This window comes from Tachyglossus aculeatus, chromosome X3 (genome assembly GCF_015852505.1).
Source record: "Tachyglossus aculeatus isolate mTacAcu1 chromosome X3, mTacAcu1.pri, whole genome shotgun sequence".
NCBI classification, from domain to species: domain Eukaryota; kingdom Metazoa; phylum Chordata; class Mammalia; order Monotremata; family Tachyglossidae; genus Tachyglossus; species Tachyglossus aculeatus.
In genome coordinates, this window is record NC_052099.1 from 30138733 (window position 1) to 30145903 (window position 7171).

Sequence of the window (7171 nt, forward strand, 5' to 3'; positions counted from 1 at the left end):
ACCACATCTCTTATAATGTACTTTTCCAAGTGCTTAGTACAGTGTTCTGCACATACTAAATGCTTAATAAATATGACGGATGGATTGATTGAATTCTGGTCCACCTAAGCACCGGGCAGGAGTGTGGGATAAGAGTAAAGGTATTTATTTTTTTCATCAAATATTTTCGACTTACCATAATTTATAATCCTCTGCTTTTAGGACCATCATTTTCCCTCGGAAGCCATCACTGTGGTGTCACAGAGAGAAGATTGTGATTTCATGATTAAGAGAAGAAACAGAAGAAGGCCCCAGAATCTTATTTTCTTGGGACTGACTCAAGTATTGAATCAGAAGAGAAATAAGAAAACGGTCGATGGTTAAACATAATGATTTCTAAATGGAATAGTTCTCCATCTTTTTCACTCATGTCTAAAAGACTTTAAGATTAACCTTACACCGAAATACCCCAACAGCTGTGAGCTGAAATGAAGCTCTTCACTCTAGGCAACTGAATTTTTTCCTCATTAAGAAAGCGAACCCTCTGCCCAAACGCACAGGCTCTGTCGATGTCCATGGAGCAATTCAGAAACTAAAGCTTCCCTGAAGTAATTCTGGGGAAACCGATGTCTTCTAGTTCCTTGTATTGCAACTGTCCCAGAGGCCAGAAGTCCAGACACTTAGTACAGTGCTTGCTACACAGTACGCACTGAACAAATACCACCATTATTATTAGAAATGGCTACCTGTTGATGAGACATTGGAACTTGGTGCCTTATTCTCAGAATCCAGCTCCAAGAGAAGCAGTGTGGCTCAGTGGAAAGAGCCCAGGCTTGGGAATCAGAGAACATGGGTTCTAATCCAGGCTACACCACTTATCTGCTGTGTAACCACTGTGTAAGCCACTTAACTTCTCCGTGACTCAGTTCCCTCATCTGTAAAATGGGGACTAAGACTGTGAGCCCCCCTTGGGACAGCCTGATTACCTTGTATCTACCCCGGCACTTAGAACAGCGCTCGGCGTGTAGTAAGCGCTTTACAAATACCATAATTATTACTATTATTATGACCCTAATCCTTAGGTAAAACTTTAAAACCCCTCTGACCAGCTGAGTTGAGGGCACGTGTTTCAAGTAGCCAGGACATGAAGGATATTTGCTCCAACTTAGAGTAGCGGATTGGACAAGGCTGATTGATCTTAATGGTGGGCTGGAAATTTCAGTAGGACACCTTTTCCAGCAAGGCAACTCAAACCCATTCTAGATTCTCACCTCCTGAGATTGTTTTCCAAGGACAGCAGAAGCTCATTACTAAGATGAATGCCCCTAAAACCATCCCGTGGGGATTTTTAATCCCCCCCCCCGCCACTCTGAAATAAGCTGTAAATTCACCAAGCTAGCCAGAAAGGTGAAGCAATAATCTGATCTTCACTCCCGAGGGGTGGATATTTATTATAAAACACACAGCAATACACTGTCCCAGGCTGGCATTTAGACAAGCCTTTTCTTGAAATACCTATCAAAGCCCTTCACCCGAGGATGAATTTAACGCCCACAAGAATAGGAATACACCCAAAGAAGTACAGTTCACGAGTGGGATGAAGTTGCATCTCTGAGCAGTTTCATCAGGGCTGGCTTATCCCCAGGCTCAAGGAAGATACACAGAGAACCCAAAAGAGCAAATAATCCTCAACTTCGGGCGGTTGATGACCGCTTGGCGTGTCTTCCCGTTGCTGATGTGGACGAGGGCCAGAAGGTCGCAATTTTATCCGCATAATCGCCCTGAGAGCTGGGATCGATCGTGACACTTTCCACCTGGTCTTTCATGATGCCCTTCGTGGAATGAGTGGTGATTTTGAATCCCAAAGCGCGAGCCACGAAACCCGCTTCAGAAGCAGTGCGGCCTAGTGGAAAGAGCCCCGACCTAGGGGTCAGAGGACCTGGGTTCTCATACTAACTTTTCCGATTGTTTGCTGTGTGACCTTGGGCAAGGCACTGGACTTCTCTGGCCCTCAGTTCTCCTGTCCTCCCTCCTACTAAGACTGTGAGCCCCATGCGGGACAGGGACTGTGTCCATCCTAATTGATTTCTATCTACACCAGAGCACAGAAGGGAGTTTGACACATAGCGAGCACCAGAAAACAGAAACCGAAACGAACAAACCTGAGAGGAGCGTGATGGAGCGGATAGAGCAAGGACCTCGGAGTCAGAAAGTCATGGGTTCTAATCCTGGCTCTGCCCCTTGTCTGCTGTGTGATCTTGGGCAAGTCACTTCACTGTGCCTCATTTACCTCATCTGTAAAATGGAGATTGAGACTGGGAGCCCCACACGGGATGGGGGACTGTGTCCAGCCCGATTTGCTTGTAGCCACCCCAGCGCTTAGTACACTGCCTGGACATAGTAAGTGCTTAACAAATACCATCATTATCATTACGGGGAGCTCGAAGTGGCCAGGCGCCGGCTGGGACAAGGGATGGTGGGAAGAAACATGTGTTTTCTGCCATCTTGTGAGACCTCCGGCTACAACAGAGGACACGGGAGCTTTTCAGACCCCTCGTGTCTTGTGTTGCAGCCAGAGGAGCACATCTACTCAGCACAGAGAGCCCCTGACGAAGACGACCAGAGGAATCCACCAAATCGACCTTCCTAAGCCCGACCGCACCGGATCCTTCCGATTTGGGCTTTGGCCGCCTTTTCCCGGGCCCAGAGAAAGAGAGCCCGAATCCACAACCGCTCTGGAGGCAAACAGAGCGGTTTCAAAAGGTAATAAAAATTCCTCCAGCAGCTTTCCCTCTTCCCCCTCGCTCTGCTTGGGCATTTACACTCCGGTTCTGCTCAAGGGGCTTCATTAATTCTCCAGTCAGAGGCAGGGGGTGGAGGGACGATGTCAGTTCGATGTTTGGGCTTCGGGGATACGCATCGACTTCTGATTCATCACGCTCGATTCCGAGCTGCCGGCGGCTTATAGGAACTCCAGAGGTGAACAGGAGACCACGGCTATGTTTGCGGACTCTTTGTGGGCCTCAAGCTTTAATTCAGAGCGGATCTCTGCTCTTCAACATCTGGTATAACCTCTTGCGATTGGGAAAATATTCATCTCTCCTTTTATTTTGACATGGCTTCTCCCCCGCTTATTGTTTTCTCTAGCCTCGTGCAGCCGACTCTTTAGAAAAGTAGCTCGCGGGATTTGCGGTTGAAGGAGCTGGGTATCCGTCCTTTGAATCAGTGGAGTAATAACAGGCTAACAAACGCGTGTGAGGAAATGAGTTCTGTCTCCTGCCTCGAAACAGTGAAGGCCAACATGAGCAGTGGCATTTTGATTGGTACTTTTTGGGGGTCATGACGCCAGATCCCTCCATGCAAATGTGAGAAGAAATTTCTTAGGCTGCGAGGGGTGGGATCTTCATAATTAAAGATACAGGTTTCTAAGTAACTGTCTGCCCCCAAAGAAATAGCCAAACTGAACAATCAGAATGATGCTAATCGTTGTATCTGTGCCAAACATCGTATTAAGCACTGGTGCAGATAATAATAATAATAATAATGGTATTTGTTAAGGCACTGCTCTAAGCACTGGGGTGAATATGAGATAATCAGGTTGGACACAGCCCCTGTCCCACAGAGGGCTCACTGTCTTAGTCCCCATTTTACAGATGAGGGAACTGAGGCACAGAGAAGTAAAGTGATTACCTTGTATCTATCCCAGCACTTAGAACAGTGCTTGGCACATAGTAAGCACTTAACAAATGCTGTCATTACCGTTACTATTAAGGACGCATCTCCTGGCCTTCCCGGATTAAGCCATCTTTTCCCTGGGTCCCTCCCCTTCTGTGTCATCTATGGCTGTGGCTATCTATACATCTATACACATCTATATCTGTGGCTCAAGGCCACACAGCAGTCAAGAGGCAGCAGGATTAGAACCCAGCGCCTCCAACTCCCATGCTATTTCCATTAGCCTGAGCTGCTTATATAACAAATGGCTGTTTCTGAAATCTATTATTCACTGGCCCCAGATTTCTGCTTCTTGGCCAGGCTGTTGAACTTTTTAAAATGGCAAACTGTTGCCTGGTGTTTCCAGAGAACAGGAGCTGGGCTTCAAGACATCCTAAGAGTCTCCTTAAGAAGGAAGGGGGAAGAGGTGGGAGAATGGAGAGAAGGATCCATTGAAAAGCAGTGTGGTTTAGGGGAAAGTGCTCGGGCCTGGGAGCCTGAAGAGCTGGGTTCTAATTCCTCATCTCTGCTGTGAGACCATGGCCAAGTTATCTCTCACTTCTCTATGCTTCAGTTACCTCATCTGTAAAAACAGGGATTAAATTCCTCCAACCTCTTACTCAGGTGGGACAGGGACTCTGTCCAACACCATTAACTTGTATTTACCCCAGAACTCAGAGCAGTGCTTGGCATGTAGTACGTGCTTAACAAGTATCAAAATGAATTACCATAACTGACTCATTTTGGTGGCCACAGAAACCCCCACTTCATAATAGTGATGAATTAAGTTTCGGCATTAAGACAGTCTGAGCTAGTTCGGTCTCGTCATAATGGTACTTATTAAGTGCTTAGTATAGAATAATAATACAGATAATAATGATGGTAGTTGTTAAGCACATACTATGTGCCAACCCCCTACTAAGCCCTGGGATAGATCCAAGCAAATCGAGTTAAACACAGTCCTTTTCCTACGAAAGGCTCACGGTCCGTTATCACAGGAAAACCAAACAAGCAGTTTTCAAGGCAAATACGCACATACGGCCGTTAATAAGAACCCATTTCCCTGGAAGTATTGTTATAATAAACTGTAACTAGTGCTTTTATAACAGCAATAGTTCATGTTTTAAAAGGAGAAAAAATATTTAGCCTACCTGAGCTTCAGGGCCTGAATTAATTATTGGGAACAAACTATGATGGAAAACTGGTTACTTCTTGCCAAGAAAATGCTCTTTACCAATCCGGAAATGCAGCCAAGAGTTCTTAATATTTGACAAGTAACTGAGAAGAATACTTGGTAAAATGCTCAGGTGTTTACGAGGAACCCCGAGCAATTGAAAAGGTTGTTTGTTAGTTGTTCCTGAATGCTTCCTTGAAGTAGCCAGACTTCTTATTGCTGTGAGTTAAAAGATATATTTAGATTAGGCTTTCTCTGCCTCAGAACATTTGGCAATTAAAATGTGCTTTAACATAATTGATAATCGACCCAGGGGTAAACTTGTAGCCCATCAAACTGGCTGAAAATATAGAGTGCTTGCAAGCATCGGAGATAGGTAAACAATGGAACGGGCTTGTTTAGAGGAGCTGAAAAATGTCAGCTAAATCAAATGTTTTTCCGAGTTCTCCTTCCCCTCATTCTTCTCCCTCTTCCAACCATTTCCAGCTTCTCTCTTCCTCTTCCCCTGCTCCTCATTCCTCAAGACAACCAGGCCCCCATAACCAGTTCATTACAGGCCGCGGCAGTGTTAGTCGTATTCGGCTCGGGTGTTAACTGGAAGATAACTTTTTATTCCCCCTCTCTGTTTTGTTTTCTTTTTTTATTTATTTTTCAGGTTATGGGTCAAGTGCTCATTTTATGTCAACACGATTCTAAGCACTGAGGTAGATACGACTTATTCAAGTCAGACACAGTCCCAGTCCCACACGGGGTTCACGAGTAGGAGGGAGAACAGGCATTTCTTCTCCTTTTTACAGTTGAGGAAACTGAGGCACAAAGGAGTTAAATGACTTGCCTGAGATCATTCAACAAATGAAGCAGTGTGGCCTAATGGATAGAGGATGTGGCTCAGTGGAAAGAGCCCGGGCTTTGGAGTCAGAGGTCACGGGTTCAAGCCCCAGCTCCGCCAATTGTCAGCTGTGTGACTTTGGGCAAGTCACTTAACTTCTCTGTGCCTCAGTTACCTCATCTTGAAAATGGGGATTAAGACTGTGAGCCCCTCAAGGGACAACCTAATCACCTTGTAACCTCGCCAGCGCTTAAAACAGTGCTTTGCACGTAGTAAGTGCTTAATAAATGCCATTATTATTATTATTATTACAGGCCAGGGCATCAGAAGGTTCTAATCCTGGCTCTGCCACATGTCTGCTGCTGTGTGACCTTGGGCAAGTCAACTAACTTCTCTAGGTCTCAGTTTCCTCATCTGGAAAATGGAGATAAAGACTGTGAGCCCCATGTGGGACAGGGATTTAGTCCAACCTGATTAACTTTTATCTACCCCTCGCTTAGAAGAGTGCTTGGCATACGGTAAGCACTAAAATATGGTAATTATTATCATCATTAACTTCTCTGGGCCTCAGTTCCCTCATCTGTAAAACGGGGATTAAGACTGTGAGCCTGTGTCCAGCCTGACTACCGGTGTTTAGTATAGTAGTGAACAAATAACATAAAAAAAGAAAAAAAAATGACAGAAGCCACAGGATAATCCTGGATACAAATCGACAAGAGCGGATCAGACAATGGAGTATCTGCAGTTTTCTGAGTCGGAGGATTGACAGCCCCAATTTTCAGATCCGTCCATCCTTGAATAAGTGACATCCCACTCGTAATCTTCATTCGCACGGCCTCCTTCACCCAAGCATTTCTCCATCACCCCCTTCTCCCCCAAACCAGGGACTCCTTCATCCCTGAAAATGGTGCCTTTCATACGCAGCCGGTTCTGCCCCCTGAAGCTAACCTGCATTTCCATCTTGGTTTTAGAAGGTTAAGCCGGAAAAAGACGATGCCCTTTCCGCAGTTATTGCTTGACTTTGTTCGAGCAGACTGCAGGCGTCTGCAAGCTGCGGGCTGTGAACTCCGCCACAAAGAATGAAGGTAATGAAACTTGCCCGTTCACTTTTCCACCTCGTCTTCCTTTTAAAAGGGATGGTCGCAATTGCGAGGTGGCAAGGGTTCAATGAAAACGCACTCTGTCGTCCTTTGTTTTAAGATCATGAGGTTGGCAATTTGTCATGTCGTGCGATAAAAATCACCCATCGAGGGCCTCCATTTGGATAGAAACAGAGAGTGGAAGAGGTCGAGGGGGTGGGGGTACAGGAGAGGCTTGGTTTTGGAGACATGCTCCTTTTCCCTTCTCCCATTTCCCGCGGAATCGCAGGACCGTGCCAAGCTACCTGAAATTCTGATCGAGAGTTAGAAAAATCAGGGCAGCCCTTTTGGAGCTAACACGGTCTTTATCCAGGCGGCACCTGTCTCCTACAGATT